The sequence below is a fragment of the Perognathus longimembris genome, chromosome 21 (genome assembly GCF_023159225.1).
Source record: "Perognathus longimembris pacificus isolate PPM17 chromosome 21, ASM2315922v1, whole genome shotgun sequence".
Lineage (NCBI taxonomy): Eukaryota > Metazoa > Chordata > Mammalia > Rodentia > Heteromyidae > Perognathus > Perognathus longimembris.
The window spans coordinates 42,110,348-42,128,928 of record NC_063181.1 but is presented as its reverse complement, the minus strand read 5'-3'; the positions used below and the strand labels follow the sequence as shown (position 1 = coordinate 42,128,928).

Sequence of the window (18,581 nt, the reverse complement as noted above, 5' to 3'; positions counted from 1 at the left end):
TCTATCAGAACAGAGACATGGCTCAAGTGGTAGAGGGCTAGATGCAAAGAAGAAAGCTTAGCAAGAGAGCCAGGTTTGGGATTTCAGCTCCAGAACCAGCATAAAGAAAAGAAAGGAAAGAATAGAGGCAAGAAACAGAAAGAAAACCAGACATGTGCAGAATAAGAGAGAGCCACGAGTTCAAATGTACCAAGGCATTAATCTGCTTGGGGCATGTTTTGCTGGTGAGGCACAAGAGGAAGAAAAATAATGTGTAAGAAAGGGGGGAGAGAGAGAAAGAGAGAGAGAGAATGTAAGCTATGCATTAAAATGAGAAGAACGAGTCTGGATTTAGTTCTAAGTGCAGTGGGAAAGTGGTGTTAAGTTGCTGGGCACAGGCAAGGCAACGGGATTGAATTGTCAATAAAATGGTTAATGTGGGCATGCCTAGCTCTCAGCAGATGACGCGTGCACTGCTGCCCTGTGTGCAGCACAGTCGAGGTGCCGGTCCCTCCAGGGAGCTTTCCCACGCTGGGCTCCCTGCCCGGTCACGGGACCCAGGCCTGCCGGTCAAGGCGCAGTCAGCCCGGAGAGCAGGGACGGAGATGAGCCCGGCAGAGCGTCCTCCCGAGACACCTCGGTGTGATACACAGGCGACGGCACCGCGGAGCGGCGAGGGGGGGTCAAGGCCAAGCGCTGGCCGCCTCCTTCCCACCAGATGGCAAGGCCAGGCACACAGAAGGAGACGAGGCCGAGCCGGCAGGGGCGAGGGAGCAGAGGAGAGAGAACGAGCGGCACGGGGCCCTGTGCCTCGTAGACACAGCACGGTAAAAGAACGCGTGAGCAATCGCCGCCAGCACGCTGAGCCGCGGTTCTTTTTGAACTTTATGTTTAACAGTTCAGCTTAATCATGATCGACATGGCGCAACCTGCTCATAATTGAAGGGCAGAAGTTTGGACATACGGAGACACCTGGGGAATCGTCAGTTCCATGAGGACAATGAACCTATTCATCACCCCAAAGCTTCCCCCGCCCCTCTGTACCCTAGCCTACTCCTCTGTCCACACCCCGAGCAGTTTTTCCTGGGGCCACACGTCTGGTCAAAGATAGGAAGGTGGGTACACATTGTGACTATTCAGACATCCCACCGTTACAATTTTTGTTTCTTGCCAGGTCTGGGGCTTGAACTCAGCACCGGGGCACTGTTGCTGAACTTGTTTGTGCTCAAGGCTAGCACTCTACCACTTGAGCCACAGCGCCACTTCTGGATTTTTCTGTATATGTGGTGCTGAGGAATCGAACCCAGGGCTTCATGCATGCTAGGCAAGCACTGTGCCGCTAGGCCATATTCCCAGCTACCAACCGTTACAATTTTAAGGGAAACTTTGGACATCTGATGTGTCTACAAGTTAAGCAAAATGAAAAGAAAAAAAAAAGGAGTTCTTTTTGCAGGTCTCCAGTGCCCTAATGGCCGTTGTGAAGTACACACATACTCACACACACGTGTAAGGAGGAAGGATGTTCAGAGGGCTGTAAAAGCTCCCAGGGAAAGTTTTCCTACTGCGCCATCAAGGCGAGGAGACCCTGCATTTGACCCACAAAGACCTGGGGGACTTGAAGAAGGCTCTGCGTTGTCCCGGGAGCAGCCTCTGTTCTCCAGGAATACCACAGTAGTGACTTCATCCGGGTTTGCTGGTGACCACTTGTCATTTTCCCTCACAAATCCACAAAGAGCAGCTAAGCACCTCTAGTTCTTCCTAGCGCATAAGGACGCCTTTCCTAACTCCCCCCCCCCCCCCCCCCCGCTCGAGCCTTTCCACGGGCCTCTCTCCGCCAAACAGGTGGCCTTAGGTTCTTCAGACTAGTACGAGCAGGTCCACCCGGCCCCAGTCGACGTGCGCAGGTTTACACACTGTGATCTCCACAACTGCGACGTCAGCTGCTCCCGCGTGCATGTGTTTGAGGGTGCCCCCCCCCCAAGGCTCAGAGGCTGGGCATGCGCTCTCAGGGTGGTGAGCAGCGTTGGGGGGGACCTTTCTGAGGCGGGGACCTTCATGTGCCTCGCTTGGCGGGTGGTCCACGGACATCGACCTCAAGCGGAATGAATTCTAGTCTCGTGAGCGAGTGAGTTCTTGCGAGCGTCGTTAGAGAAGAACAAGCACGGCCCTTCTAGTCCCCTGGCTTCCCGCCCTTCCGCGTGGCAGTGGCTGTCTCCTCCCCCGCTCCTATGCCATTTGCCCCGTGGGGCTTCTTCGTCCAGGGAGGCCGTCGGCGGGGGGCCAACCTGGAGGAGCCTCCCCAAATGTGAGAGAAATACATTCTCACTTAGAAACTTCTAGCCTCCGGTGCTCTAAAAATCTTGGTTTGTTTTTTTATCAGCCCTGAGCTCCTTCTGTCCAAGGCTCGCGCTCTACCACTCACGAGCCACAGGTCACTGCCGATTTCTGAGTGGTTAACTGTAGATAAGAGTCTCACAAGGACTTTTCGGCCTGGGCGGGCTTGGCACCATGACCCTCAATGCTCAGCCTCCTGAGGAGCTAGGATGACAGGTGTGAATCATCAGTGCCCAGATCTTGTCTGTGCACACACGTGTGTGTGCACACGCGCGCACGTATGCACCAGTTCTGGGGTTTGAACTCAGGGCCTTGAACTCATGCTTGCCTTTTTTTTTTTTTTTTTTTTTTTGGCCAGTCCTGGGCCTTGGACTCAGGGCCTGAGCACTGTCCCTGGCTTCTTCCCGCTCAAGGCTAGCACTCTGCCACCTGAGCCACAGCGCCGCTTCTGGCCGTTTTCTGTATATGTGGTGCTGGGGAATCGAACCTAGGGCCTCGTGTATCCGAGGCAGGCACTCTTGCCACTAGGCTATATCCCCAGCCCCTCATGCTTGCCTTTTTACTCAAAGCTGCTCTTCTAACACTCGAGCTGCACCTCCACCTCTGGCTTTTTGGTGATGAACTGGGGATAACGGTCTCTTTGATTCGCCGGTAGGGCTAGTTTTGGGCTAGTGATCCTCCTACCTCAGCCTGCTGAGTTCTAGGATTTCAGGCGTACGCCACCTGTGCACGGTTCTGGCCTCAGGTATTTTATAGAGCAGCAGAAAATAGAATGACATGTTTACTCAGTTCTCCTCAGTGGGTCTTGTACCAAGCTCCTTAGGTGTTTGGTGAAGGCAATGGTGTGTTCTTTGTCATCCGCAATGTCCTCTTGCTCTCCCCTTCCAAAAGCTGACATGCCCTTCACAGGTTAGTACTGCATTATTCTCCTCCATGAAGGCTTCATGAGTAACTACAGACAGAAATAACGACTCCACTGTTTCTACACATTGAAAATTGCCTATCTCTACCACTCTTAGATCATTTCTCCGAATAGCATCATGAACTTCCACTTGCGTGTGTGCTCTCAACTAGAGTATAAGCTCTTGGAGAAGAGGTAGGATCGTGTGTGTGTGTGTGTGTGTGTGTGTGTGTGTAATATATCATACTGCTGAAGACAGAGCATCATTCAATGGTTAACTGAGCAAGCAAAGGTATCAGTGGGCTAGTGCTTCAACTCCCTCTTCCACACAGTAATATTTTAGTCTAGACAAGCTGGTCCTCAGCTCTTTGGTCATAAATTGTGAACACTCTTATGAAACCAGTGGGCACTTAGAGAAAAGCAGGGATAAAACTGAGTTTCCCTAGCTATGTTTTCTGTTCCCCTTCCCTAGTAAAGGCCTATTTTATAGACATACCTTAGACAATAAATGTCACATTTTTATATAGTAGAACACACACAGATTACAAATTGCTCCTCTTTTATAAATGCAACATAAGATAAAATATTTTAAAAGAGTGTATAAAACTCTGCTTTAAGTTTCAAAAATATGCCTAATATGTAATTCAAAGATGAAAATCAAAGTTAATTAGTACTAAGACTCTGTCATAAGACTAAATTGCAAAGCAGCTTTTGTGGGAATAAGAGAAGATAGGAAGGATGAATACGACGCAAGTATGTTATATGCATGTATCAAAATGCCATAATGAAAACTCATTATTTATACAATTATCATACACTAATTTTAAAGACTAGCTAGCTGCGTACTTTTTAGAACCTGGTACTTCAAACTTAACGCCTACACATTATACTGAAAAAGTATCCTTTAAAAATGAGCTAACACCTTAGAAAAGTATCTTAACGAACTAAATGAACTTATATATTTTTTTCTTATCCTGTGAAATGATTTGCCAATAGTTTATGTACCTGGTGCAAAGAAAATAAATTTCAACTTGATATTATACTATCATAAACTACAAATTTTAGGAGCTGGCACGAATTAGGTTTAGTAAACCATATTGCCCCAAATCTGCATGTATTTGGATTGCAGAAATAGCTGAAAGCTACTAACCTGAGTCATCTTGTGAGTACAAGAAAATTACTTCTTGTCTTTGTAAATGGTGGCAGCTCCCACCCGCGGAGAGTGACAGTTGTTTCTCATGACTCCTAGTGTGTACTGTAAATGAAAAGTAGGAGTGACATCAAATAGTGCCATCCTTCACATGATTCAGGCCCTAGAGGGGGGAAAAAAAACAAGAACTAAATGTCATGTTACATAAAAGAAAAATACTGAGACTGCCACAACCAGGGTGACCTCCTGACCTACACACGAATTACCCAAAAAGGAGGACAGAAGCACAGTTACGCTGTGGAAGGTACCAGAATTCCAGGACTGGTTTATAAACCAATTGTACGTTGTTAGTAAAAACACACAATTCTTTCTCCTCAAGTTACAGTGAATGTTTTCACCTTGTTCCTGGAAAAATTATAAGTGTGGAGACTAAGCACTGAATCCAGTGGCTTAATTACATGTGTAGTCACATAACAACGCCCTGCTTGGCCATTCTACGGTGCCCAGTATTTCTTCTGAATATAATGACATAATGGGATCCACTGAATTGCTTTAACTAGGAGCAATGGTAAAGTATGACTTGGGTTTTAGAAATCTCTGGCAATCGCACAGATGAGGATTGCCTGGATGGACCCAAGTAAAACTAGAGAAACACATTAGACAGAGAAAGAAATCAAGGATTCAGAGGAGGGAGCACATACAAAGAAGATTAAGGAGACTTAACCAAATGGACAGCATGTGCTGACTAACAACAGAACATTTAGGAAACAAACAGACTGAAGATGAAGCAGTGGTAACCACAGGGCTGACCGTAACCGTTACCACCACCATACTAAAGTAAGGTAGAAGACAGAGTGTGCAAGGTAAACAGATGAAAACTTTGATAGGAATTATACCAAAACTGTCAGGTGCTAGTGGCTGAGGCCTGTAATCCTATCTACCCAGGAAGCCAAGATCTGAGGATCGAAGTTCAAAGTCAGGGTAGGAAAGTCTGTGAGACTCTTATCTCCAATTAATCACCAAAAAACTAGAAGTGGAGCTGGGCATAAGTGATAGGGCACTAGCCTTGAGCACAAGTGCCCAGGCCCTGAGTTCAAGGGGTAGGACCAACAGGAAACGAAGGAAGGAAAGAAGGGAGGGAGGGAGAGAGGGAGGGAAAGAGAGGGAGAGGGAAGGAAGGAGGCAGGAAGGAAGGAAGGAAGGAAGGAGAGAAAGAAAGAAAAAGAAAGAACTAAACAGATAAGCCTTATTTCACAATGCCTATGAACCTATGTTTAAAAGTGTATTTACAGATTTCTGCCATTGCAGGAGATGGGATAAAAACGAACTAGAAGTAAACAGCTTTTCAGATGCTTAAGTGATCAGCAACACATTATGCTTTACATTAGGGCATAGGTTATTTGAAAATACTTCTATGTTTTGTGATGGACTGCAGTGCCTTTCAATAGGGACACCATCTCTTACGAGCCCCACCATAGTATTTGGTATTGTGATTTATGTATTCAGTAAACGTCTATTGGGTAACTAGGTGAAGAAAGGAAAAGAAAGATGAAAGCGATGACAATGGGACTGATCGTCAGGAGGAACACAGAAGAGGTGGAAGTTCAGGTTTGGACATGCTGTTTCTGTAGCCTCTGAAAGACACATATGTAAGAGACACACAGGAACCTTGCACACAGACTGGATCAGAAACCCCACAGAATTCATCGTCACGTCAGCACTGGGTACCTATGCTATCATAATTAAATTGGATTCCAATACTGACTGCGGCATCCCTCAACATTCTTCCTTTGGAAACTGTAAGAAAAGCACAAGATGGGGAGGGATGGGAGCTCCCAAAATCTAGACTCCAGGCTAATAGAGAGGAATACAAAATAAAGGCAGAAATGTAACAGGAGAGAGCAAGCATGTAACCGATTGAAAGTGTAGACAGCAAGCAATATTCCCTTTGGCAGTTTGGAGTGACATTTGGTGACTTCTAAATAATGAGACAAGTAAAACAGGCCCATTAACATTCGACACAGAACTCCTTAATGATCTGCCAGGGAGATCACAGTAGAAGAGAACAGGAAGAGAACAACTGGCGTTCTTAATTGAAATACTATGAGGAAAGCAAACGCAGTGCTTCAAAGCAACAGGACATGAGAGAACATGGAATTCTGTGGCTCTGAGAGGGTCTGTCAATATGTGCAAACAATGCGTGGAAAGGAAGGAGACAGCAGGAGGGACCACTCTGTGAGGAGAGAGACTTGTCACTCCCTTTCTTGAAAAAATTCACAAATGTATTTCATTGAGCAGGATATGATCTCCATAATCGAAATGGATCTGATACGATATGGATGGGAAACTGAATGCAGGCGTGTGTGTGTGTGTGTGCGTGCATGAGTGTGTACGTGTGTGTCTGTGTGCCTGTGTGTGTTTATAGAAGAATGAGATAAAAATAGGTAACAACAAACCCGCCACCTAATATCGATCGTGAGATCTCTATCAGGATTCTCTGGAGGCAATAACTAGGCCATTTTTGTTGTCACTATAATTTATGTTGATTCTGTAGTAGAGAGAATGTAAAGGGAAAAGAAGGACATGAAAATCAAATATGAGATTTAAGGAGATGAACGTATAGCACCTGGCTCCCAGGTACCAGCTGCCGGTGCCTCTCAGTCTGTGATGAGATAAAGGGGCCAGCTGCTTGCGAGGAGAACACGCTGACATTCTGAAAGGCAATAGCACAGGAGGAGCAGAAACGTCCATTACCCGCCGCTTCCCTCTCAGGAAGGACAGCAGAGGAAGAGAGGGTGAGGAATCCCGGAGTCACTGTACCGGCAAACAGCTGTTCCAGAAAGGGCTTTTCAGTAAAGGTCACTGCGCCCAACGAAACTATAAATTGAGCAATGATTTACTAAGGAAGAAATTAAGGAGGAAATGTGAAGATGAATTATACATTAGTGTCTTTCATAAAATATATTCGTGTGCTAAGTGTTGGTGGCTCACACCTGTAATCCTAGCTCCTCAGGAGGCTGAAATCTGAGGCTGAAGATTTTAAACCAGCCTGGCTGGACAAATCTAAGAGATTCTTATCTCCAATTAGCCAGAAAAAACCAGAAGTAGAGGTATGGCTCAAGTGGTTGAATATCAGCTTTGTGCAAAAAAGCCAAGTGAGAGCCTGAGTCTCCGAGTAGCCCCAGTATTGGCATGACCTACATAAATAAATGTAAATAGTGTAAGCAATATACACAGATATTTACATTTATATTTATTGATACCATGCTAGGCAATGCAGAGATCTGTTGGTAAAAGAAATAGTCTGATGATGTCTTTGAGTTTCAGGAAGAGTCCACATAGTATAGATGTAGACAGACAGTCTGGTATACATAGCAGGATTTGTTCCTCTTGTGTGTCTCTCCATCTTCTATTTACTCCCTCAGCCTGAGGTCCACTCCTGTGGGCTTTACAATACAACCCCCCCCCCATACACACACACAAAAAAAAAACACCAAAGGTACAGACTAAGAGAGAAGAGCTCTCTTCATCTTCATTTGAAAGCTAGGATAGATGAATGGTGATAGATGAGACAGACAGATGACAGACAGAATCAGATAAGGTAGACAAATGTAGGTGGTTTAAAGTCTGTCATAATTACACAAAGGGACAAGTTGGGAGGCCATGACTGCAAAGGCGAACCCTTTACAACTGAACAAAGTTCAGTTTTAAGGAAACATGTCAATCAACACTAGAATAAGTAAGTTTGAGGAAAAAACATTAGTCTAATGATCTCCGCACACCCCAGGACTCCTGCCTTCCTCAGAGGTCCAGGTCCTGCGGTCCATCCTCTGCCTCGCCACCCTGAAGACCCTCCCCTCACTGGCGAGAACTTCCAAGTCTCGTGGTATGCCACATAGACACTCCCATGACCTGACACCAAGCAGGGTCCAGACCGTGGGAATAGCGGCCACCTCATAGGAGACAAGGCTGCTACCGAATACTTGTCTCTCCTCCGCGGCCACGCCCTTCTGCTCCAATTTCTTCACCTCGCAGACCCTGTGCCCACTCTTCTACACAGACCCAGGGGCTGGGAACAGGTAAAGCCAAGTGAACCACAGTAGGTAAGTAGTCCAATAAAAAAAAGCATCGTGCCAATTCTTATTTCCATTGGTAAAAGAAACTTTAATTTTCTGCATCAAAATTTTTTAAACCTGTCTGGATATTTGTAAGATCATAGTCTGGAGTGGAAGCAACAGTGCCAGCCGCATTAACCATCAAACCCACTGGAGTGTGCGGAAAGCTCAGGCTGGGACAGCGAGTCACCTATCTCCTGGATGAGATGAGACAGGCAGGGGGCAGCTGCTCAAGATCAAAGCTTGGAAGCCAAGGCCGGGCCATGAACGGGAACGGGAACGGAAACCACAACCACGGGTCAGGAAGAAGCGGACTGTAATTGCCAGAAGGGCAGGCTCATCATGGTCACATTGCAAGGAGGAATAAACTACAAGATAAAGTCTGCTGAGGCTTGAGGATATATTCCAGTGGTAGAGCCCTGGCCTATCAGATAGGAGGCCCCAGGACCAATCCCTAGCAAGAAAAGAAGGAAGAAAGGCAGAAGGAATGAAGAGAGGGAGTCTGCTGCTCGACTGGTTACATCGAGGGGATGCAGAAGACAATTTACTTCTCAAACTTTCTTCAGTCCTGCCTTGTCATCTGTCACGTCTTGCTCTCTACGTTGTCCTTCGTGAGCTCCTTCACTCTCTAACCTGCTGCCTTTTGTCTGCTTTGGGCTCAAAGCACATAACTGCATCTGTTGGAATCCTACCTAAAATATCAAGAAGAAGGCTTTCAGATGAGCAGAGAGGTCTTTTCTGCTGGCCTCTGTATCGTCTGCGCACAGGCTGCCTTCACTCTGGACTGGGACTGGGACGCAGGGACAGGCTGGCTGCACCTGTGACCTCTGCCAAGTCCTTGGATACTAGGCCTCTCTCGGGTGGCCAGCCCTCCGGGCTCCCACTCAGGACTCTGGGGTTCTCGTTCACTTCCATGCTGCTTCTCTCCTTCAAAGCTGGTCTTGGACTGTGCTCTACTGTCTACAGCAACCCACACCTACTTCAGCCCTGGGAAAACCAATACGATGGCATGTTCTGAAAGCCTGCATCACGGGGAGCGCCACTCAGTTCTGAGCAAAGGCCACAATTATGCAAGCTGCACAGGCCAGGAAAGACGCCAGCTGAAAGAAGGGGACTCATTTGCAGGCAGCTTGCATTGTGTTTTATGAGAATGTGTTTGACATTTTAAGCTTTCCTGTGACTGTAAATTGCACTTCTCCTAGCAGCAGGAGTTATTAAGTCTGTGCTCAGAATAAACCAGACTGTTTTGGAAAGTTTAATTTTTTTCCGTTTCCATGCTCCATTTTATGATTGTATCTGTTTCCGCAAAGAGAAATCTATGTATTAGAACACACAGTTTATTACTTCAAGTTTAAAATGAACAAATGTCTTATTTTTTAACCCTCAATGGGTTCTGTCATAATCTACTTTAAAAACTAAAAATAAATTAAGCAAGAAGATAGAATTCTGGCTCTAAATTAAAACAATTTTAATGAACAAACATTCAACCTGAAATTCCTGGGGCGGGCAGAAATCATTTTGGTATACAGATACATTCATAACAGCTAGAATACCATCTGTTTTGTTACTTGCACAATAGTTTAATTTACTGCTGAGGGAGTGGTGTACATGGCTTTCAAATTTAAGCTCCCCAACCCCCATGCCAATAATGTGGAAATGTGAAGCCGTATTTTTAATGGTAGAATAAATTATTTTAAAACTAGCTTTAAAGTAACAGAAATAATATAATGACTAGAGTCTTTCCAAGTTTCCGTAGGAATGCCTACATTCTTCAGTCTTTTAAATGGTTAGAAAATGAGTCATTGTTAGCTTATGCATAGAAACAAACAAGCAAACAAACAAAACCTGGAGCTGAAATAAGCAAATGGAGCAGGACACTTCTAGCTCAGGCCTAGAATCCTAGCTACTCAGAAGGCTGAGATCTGATGTAGATTATGGTTTGAGTCCAGCCTGGGCAAGAAAGTCCATAAGATTCTAATCTCCCTTGATCACTAAAAAGTTGGAGATGGAGGTGTGCCTCAAGTGGTACAGCAAAAAGTCTCAGGGAGAGCCTAGGCTCTGAGTTTAAACTTCAGTAAGGGCACCACAACAAGCCAAAAAACAAAGGCAACCAAAGTGGATATCACTGATATAATTTACAAATAATATAGATTCAATAAGAACCAATAAGTATGAGAATCAGTAAGAACCAGTGAGAATTAATATATGAAGATTATCTGACTAGTTTCTTTGGGATAAGGACTATATATTCCATGCTTATTGATTCTATAGGTCTATATATACTTAACAAACAGACAAAGTGGTTTTTTCAGGCACAACATTAACAAAAAGACATGTTACACAAAGTACCCAGTAATCGGTGTAAATGTATCAGTGATTAGTATTTACATGCTGTAAAAGTTTTCATGTCAAAATTCGATTTTTAATTATTCAATGAGTCTTCCATTTCCTACTTCAATGGATGGCTCTTAATACATAGAGCAATGGGAATAGTTCAAAGCTCAAAACTATAGTGTTACAATTTGGTAACTTGACAATACAGTTGGCAAGATGAGCTTTGCTGATGGCAAAACACAGCCACAGTGCGAAGTCAATGAGCTTCAGCTCTATCTGTATTAGGGTTCTTGGGACCTTTGCGTTTCCAAGGTCACGTTCATTCTCACAGGATAAGATACACGTAATCTACTTTGTGCCAGAATACATCTCACTGAGAATAAAGCTTCTGTGAGCACTGCCAATATAATTTTAAATTTTAACTTGTTAAAACTAGTTTGTAAAATAGATGGACAAGACTCCTCGACAAGAAATCATCAATTGCTTTGGCTGAGAAAAAGATCTTTACAAGTACCTCGTTCAACCTCACAGATTCAACATGAGTGTCTCTGTCCATTTTTTTTTTCAGGGAACGGAGGCTGTATGAACTGTCCTCTTTCCTATGCTTATGTAACAGCCACAATATTCTTTCCTAGCAAAATGACAGGAAATAGGGCTGAATTTCATCCAAATAGATACGGACCCTGAAGAGCTTCCTGCAGAAGAAAGCTGCATTGAGAATCCAATCCAGTTCTGTGGTAGGTAAAGTAGCAGGCCTACAGGGGCATGGCACGAGATGGGCTAGAAGCTTTAGAGCTGTTGTTTCCTCTGGTTTTAGGGCCGTTACTTCCATAAAGGGATAGGCTAAAATGAGAACAGATGGAGTAATGTCCTTGACATTGGCATTGTGATATCCACACCTATAGCCAAGGGTAGAATAGTTTTCTCTACCTAGAAGGTCCACCTTCAGGTGAAGTCTATCTACTTTCATCTCACTTCCAGACTCAGTAAAGAGTTCGGTTCCACATTTCCTAGGAAGTTCACAGTTTCCTATGAAGACTTCAAAGATCTTGGCCACATAGGCTATTCTGTCATTCAGCTCCCTCTCCCCCAAGCTGCCCTGCTAGTTCTTTGTGTTGTCAAAAATCCACCTTCAGATCTGAAATTCTTGACACCACCCCCTATCTTCCAGAAGCATCTACAGCTAGTAAATCATAGTATTTGTGATAGAAAAATGCTTCTTTTTTGTTTGTACTTGCGTATGAAATTTGAGAGCACATACTCTTTTCAGTAGGCACTTTCTTTAGATTAGATGCACCAAGTGCTTTGCTCTTGTTGTTTGGCTTTGTTTTCTGATGACTTCTGCAAAGGAAGAGCTAGACTCCAGCTATCTTGAAGCATTACTATGTTGAAGGATAGGATTAGAAAGATCTCATAGAGGAAGAGAATGTTTTCTTTCTCCTCTATCTTTTAATCTCTTCATGTAAAAAATTAATGCTGTATATCAAATCGATCAAAAGAATTGAAAGCACCAAGAAGCTCAGACAGGAAAACTGTAAGAGGCCCTGAGTTCAAACTGACTAAAAACAAGTGAACAAAAACACCACATGAACTGAAACCAAGGACTTAACAAGCTATTTGTATACCCTACTTCATGATACAATATGTACTATGGCCAAAAGATGGAAATCAATGGAGTGTCCAACCCCTGAGGAGTGCATAAACAAAATATGGCATATTCATACAATAGAGTGACTCTCTATGCCTTAGGAAGGCATTGCATCCTGGTGTCTGGAACACCATAAATGAATTGTGAAGACATTATGCTGAGTGAATTATGTCACAATACGGCATCACAGTAGGAAATCACACAAGGTTTAATCATGTAAGATTCTTTGGAGCTAAACTCGTATACCAAAAAGGTACAATGGTGGTTGGCAGATACCTCAAAAGTGGCTAAAATTTCCTCTTTTATATTTTTAAAGAAAAACCAATGACTGTTAAAATGGTTCTCCTCACCAAAGCTCAGATAGTCATGACCCACAACCCACAGGAAGAATTCAGTCTTGTCCCTGTTAGCCTGCTGACTGGCTGGCTTTTTCACTGGGTGAGTTATCTGTATACTTATATTTTTTGCTGATCCTTTCCTTTCTCCCTAACTCCCAAAGTGCTCTTTTTAGAGACTGTAAAATTAGAGTATGCTTGAACTTACACCACTCACTTGAGACCTTGGCACTTAACCAGGCTTCGTTTTTGCAAATCAGGAAAGTGGATATGGCTGGATTTCCTGTTACTAAGTAATGAATGATGGGCTTATTTGTACTTAGAAATTACATGAATACATCTAGGAGTAGTCCATTATCGAATAAAATATCTTGTTTTTGCCTCTGACATTTGGAATTAGAAGAGGGAGGAATGAAGGTGAAACAAATGGAAAATCTTAATGTATTTTTTTCAGCTACATATATCAAAGTAGTAGTAAGTAAGTAGTAGTAAGGCTGGGTCAGGCAAAAATGTGAGACCTTACCCAAAAGCTAACTAAAGCCCAAAAGGGTTGGTGTGACTCAAGTGGTAGAGTGCCTACCGAGCAAGCACAAGGCCCTGAGTTCAGTCCCACAAAAGCTGGTTTAAGAGAACACATGCGGTTGACTGACAAATTAGAAACCCAAGGATCCTCACCAGCACAGCAACAGACAAAGGCCTGATATCCATCATCTACAGAGAACTCAAGAAACTAAGCCCCTCCAAGCCCAGTAAACCAATTAGGAAATGGGCAAAGGAGCTAAAGAGAGACTTCACAGGAGAAGAAATAAAAATGACAAAGAAACATAGGAGGAAATGCTCAACATCCCTGGCAGTAAAGGAAATGCAAATAAAAACAACCCTGAGATCCCACCTCACCCCAGTGAGAATGGCCTATACTCTGAACTCAGGCAACAACAAATGCTGGAGGGGGTGCGGGGAAAGAGGAACCCTTCTCCATTGTTGGTGGGAGTGAAAATTAGTACAACCACTTTGGAGAACAGTATGGAGGTTTCTCAAAAAGCTCAACATAGACCTACCCTATGACCCAGCCATACCACTCCTAGGCATCTATCCTGAACAACAGTTCTCAAAATATCAAAAAGACATTGGTACTTCCATGTTTATCGCGGCACAATTCACAATAGCCAAAATATGGAATCAACCCAGATGCCCCTCCACAGATGAATGGATCCAAAAACTGTGGTACCTATACACAATGGAATACTACGAAGCGATTAGAAATGATGAAATATTGGTATTCGCAGGGAAATGGTCAGAACTTGAACAAATAATGTTGAGCGAGACAAGCCTAGAACACAGAGCACAAAGGGGCATGATCTCCTTGATATACAACTATTAAGGTGGAGGGAGGGGGAGACAGTAGAGACCAGGTCTGTGAAACCAAAAACTGCTTGTCAAATGGTATTTCCCACAGGTTTGGGTCAGCAACCCTACATTATGTAACTAAAACCAAACAACTACTCAACATATAAAGGCCAAAAATAGACCTCTCAGTGGATCACAATAGCTCAACAGCTATGTATGTATGTGCATATAAGACAAGGATAAGCAAACTCTATTGTTGACTTTATATATAAAGTTCTAGGTGAATTTCCTTTGGCGTACGCCACATGGCTACTGTATATGATTTTGGTACACTGGGTATTGTATATATGCCTACCTGATCTAGGGAAGGGAAAGAAAAACGAGGGTGTAAGATATCACAAGATATGTACACACTGCCCTGCTATGTAACTGTACTCCTTTTGCACAACACTTTGTCAACAAAATTTAATTAATAAAAATAAATTAAGTTTGGCCTGGCTCCTACTTCCAGACCAGATAGCCAATTTAGTGTGCTAGGTTTGGTCTTGAGGTTTAGATTGTTAGAAGTGATGGTACAGAGCAAACAAACAAACAAACAAACGAAACCCATGGGCCACCTTTCCCGGACCATCCCGCGTCTGGTGATGGGGATGGAGAGCACTTGGAGAGCACTTGGTAGCAGCAACTGCAGCTGCCTGGGCCTCAGCCCCAGGGAGAGTTCTGGAAGTCGGCAGCAGCTTCCCCTAGCTGCGCCCTGGGTCCCCGGGTCCACCTCGGGCCTGTGGCAGCGATGGTGTCCATCTGGGGGCCGTTCCCACAGACGCCGGACGCCTGGGGTCACCTCGCGGCGCTTTCCCTCCATCCCCGTGGAAAGGCACACACCGGGCCAGCACCGCGGGCGAGGCGAGGGAGCGGCGGCCTTTTCCTCTGCGAAGGCTGAGATCCGGGGCCCCGCAGCCTCCTCTACCGGGGCCCCGCAGGCTCGTCCACCGGGGCCCCGCAGGCTCGTCCACCGGGGCCCCGCAGCCTCGTCCACCGGGGCCCCGCAGGCTCCTCTACCGGGGCCCCGCAGGCTCGTCCACCGGGGCCCCGCAGGCTCCTCTACCGGGGCGCCGCAGCCTCGTCTACCGGGGCCCCTCAGGCTCGTCCACCGGGGCGCCGCAGCCTCCTCTACCGGGGCCCCAAAGCAGCGCTGGGCCAAGCTTCATGTGTCAAATGTCAGAGCGCGGTTCTTCCAAGGACCGCGCGTGCACACACGCACACGCGTGCACACACGCAGGCGCACACACGCACACGCGTGCGCACACGCAGGCACACACGCAGGCACGCGCATTCTTTCACAAGACACAGAATGCGCTGGAGTCCCCGCACGCACGTCCGTCCGTCCGTCCGCACCCACGGCGGCAGCGCCTCCTCGGGTCCCTGCCGGGCACCGTGCGGCTTCTGCCGACCCCTAAGGCGGACGGGGGCTTCCCCGGGAATTCGTTCTTCCCTCGAGGCCCAGACCCGGCGCTACCGACGCCCAGCCGCGCCTCCTCCGGGCGGGCGGGGGCGCCCCGGGACGCCCGGGCCCGCGCGTGGGGAGGCGCGCACGGCTTCCGAGCCCCCGCGAGGCCCGCGGCCGCTGCAGCCGCGGGGAAGGCTGCTGCGGGGGCTCCGGGGCCGGCCTGACCCCGCGCGCCGGGCCGTTCCCGGGGCGCCCCTCCCCCCTCCCGGCCCCCACCCGCGCGCCCGAACTTCCAAACGCGGGGCCCGTGCGCGCCCGGGAGGCGGAGGCCCCGCGTGCCTGCGCGTCGCACGGATCGCGGGGGTTTGGGGGTGCAAGGCCGGCCGCCCCCTCCCGGCTCCCAGGCCGACACCCACCCCCCACGCCATGCAATGCACCCCACCCACCCCCCGCGACGCCTCTCCCCCCACGCCATGCACTGCACCCCCCCGCGGGGTCCCCGAGGCCCCCGCCGTCCCCCCGTCCGTCCCCCCACCGGCGGGTACGGATCTACTTACGAAGCGCCGGTTCCCACGCGCGCGCCGCAGCCTCCGCGCGGGGACGCCCGGGCCCCGCCGCCGCCGCCGCCTCCCGTCCCGCGCACTCCCGTCCCGCTCCGGAAACTTTCCCGGCGTCGCGCGGCCGTCACGCCCCGCCTCCCGCGGCCGGAGCCCACGCAGGGCCGCGTCCCCCGCGACGGCTTGGCGGAGGGGGAGAGGGAGAAAGCCGCGCGCGCCCCGCGGGAAGGACGCCCCGCCCCGCGCGCCCCGCGCCCCCCCCCCCCGCGCCCGCCTCCCGTGGGCCGGGTAAACAGCCCCAGGGCGGCCGCGGCCCCGGCCCCGCGCGCGCTCACCCGGGCCGAGGAGACGCGGGCGCCGCGCGTCCCGCCGGGAACCCGGGGGCGGGGGGGGGGGGGGAGGAGCCGGGCCGTGGGGCGGGCGAGGTGGACCTGCCCTCCGCCCCGCCACCGATTTCCGAACCGGAGCGGGGAAGGAAGGGGGGGGGGGCGCGCAGCCCTGGGGAGCGCGCGCGCGGCCGCGGCAGAGAAGTTGGAGCGCGGCCCCGCGGCCTCGGGCGCCGCAGATCCTCGTGGGGGGTCCGACCCCGCGACCCCCGCGACCCCCGGCTCCGGCCAACACCCGGATCTAGGCTCCGACAGATCCTAGTCGCCGCGCGCCCGACCCCCCCCCCCCCCCGATCCCCGATCCCGTGACCCCGCGACCGGGTCCCCGACCCCGAGGACGTCCCCGCGCGCGCCCCGACCCCCCGCCCCGATCCCCGCGCCCTCACCTTTCCGGGAACCCAGCCCCGAGCGCGCGCAGCCGCAGGGGCGGCGGAGAGGGCGGCCTCCCGGCCCCGTTCTCGCGGAACGCCCTCCGGGCCGGGCCGGGGCCGCTGGGCCCGCGGAGGGGGGGGGGGGCGGGAGGCCTTCCCGCCTCCTCCCGCCCCTTCCCCGCCCTCCACACCCGGCTGGGCCTCCGGACCCGGTGAGCGCGCGCTTCCCCACCGGGGCCCCGAGTGCCCGCGGATCCTCACCGAACCCCCGCGCGGCTCGCTCCGGAGCTCGGCGGGCAGCGAGCAGCCGCCGGGAGCAGCGCGGGCACCGCAGCCGCGACCGAGGCAGTGAGCCGGGCTCGCCAGTGCCTCCCCGGCCTCGGCTGAGCGTCCGCAGCCCGAGAGCCAGCGCCGCGGGGCCCCTGCCCACCGCCCTCCCCAGCGCGCCCCGCGGGGCCCCTGCCCACCGCCCTCCCCAGCGCGCCGCGGGGCCCCTGCCCACCGCCCTCCCCAGCGCGCCTTGGGGGCCCCTGCCCACCGCCCTCCCCAGCGCGCCCCGGGGGCCCCTGCCCACCGCCCTCCCCAGCGCGCCTTGGGGGCCCCTGCCCACCGCCCTCCCCAGCGCGCCCCGCGGGGTCCCTGCCCGCCGCCCTCCCCAGCGCGCCGGGGGCCCTGCCCACCGCCCTCCCCAGCGCGCCCCGGGGGGCCCCTGCCCACCGCCCTCCCCAGCGCGCCCCGCGGGGCCCCTGCCCACCGCCCTCCCCAGCGCGCCCCGCGGGGCCCCTGCCCACCGCCCTCCCCAGCGCGCCTTGGGGGCCCCTGCCCACCGCCCTCCCCAGCGCGCCCCGCGGGGCCCCTGCCCACCGCCCTCCCCAGCGCGCCTTGGGGGCCCCTGCCCACCGCCCTCCCCAGCGCGCCCCGCGGGGCCCCTGCCCACCGCCCTCCCCAGCGCGCCTTGGGGGCCCCTGCCCACCGCCCTCCCCAGCGCGCCCCGCGGGGCCCCTGCCCACCGCCCTCCCCAGCGCGCCCCGCGGGGTCCCTGCCCACCGCCCTCCCCAGCGCGCGCCGGCCGCGGGCTCCGCGGGCTCCGGTCAGCCTGGGGCGCCTGGGAAGGGGGCTGCTGGAAAGCAGGCTGGGGCAGCGCTCTGCGCACTGGGATGGAGTCCGGAGGAACCTCGGCCGCGGCCTCTATCACTATGCCAAGGAAAACCAAATAAGCAGCTCCTTGTTTCTTTACTTTGTAAATGTGTAAAAAAAAAAAAAGTAAAGACAAAAGCCAGAAGACTGATTTTGTAGACACACACATGCACACACACACACACACACACACACACACACACACTGGAGCTGAGTGCCAACGCACAGAAAGACCGCTGCTGGTTTGGCTTCCATTCCACTGTACTGTCAGGAGAGTATCAGACACCGCCGTGTTCCTCCTCACCTCCTCCAACAGCCCCACACCAAGCACGCCTAGAGGCTCAGCGCCTAACAAGGGTCTGTTGAGCGAATGAGATCTAAGCAGTGAGACAAATAGCAAAGTGCCCTGATCTAAATTGTGCAGGTGCATCTGAAAAACTCGGTGACAGGTGGCATGCCAGGGTAAACGAGGCATCCTAACGGTGGCAGGCACGGGCTTGGAGATGAGTAACAAGCTCAAGGGTGAGAGTGAGAGAATGT

The 18,581-nt window shown here is 50.5% G+C and overlaps 1 protein-coding gene across 1 annotated transcript in view; it reads right to left on the bottom strand.

Annotated features, from left to right (window-relative positions):
* Positions 1–16,982, bottom strand: part of Trmt9b (tRNA methyltransferase 9B (putative)) — a 36,100-nt gene extending 19,118 nt beyond the window's left edge. The window contains exons 1-2 of the mRNA XM_048330551.1: positions 16,920–16,982; positions 4,365–4,527 (exon numbers count right to left, since the gene is read on the bottom strand). The gene's annotated coding sequence lies outside the window, so the exon portion shown is untranslated. The remainder of the gene's footprint in view (positions 1–4,364; positions 4,528–16,919) is intronic.
* Between the last annotated feature and the right edge of the window lie 1,599 nt (positions 16,983–18,581).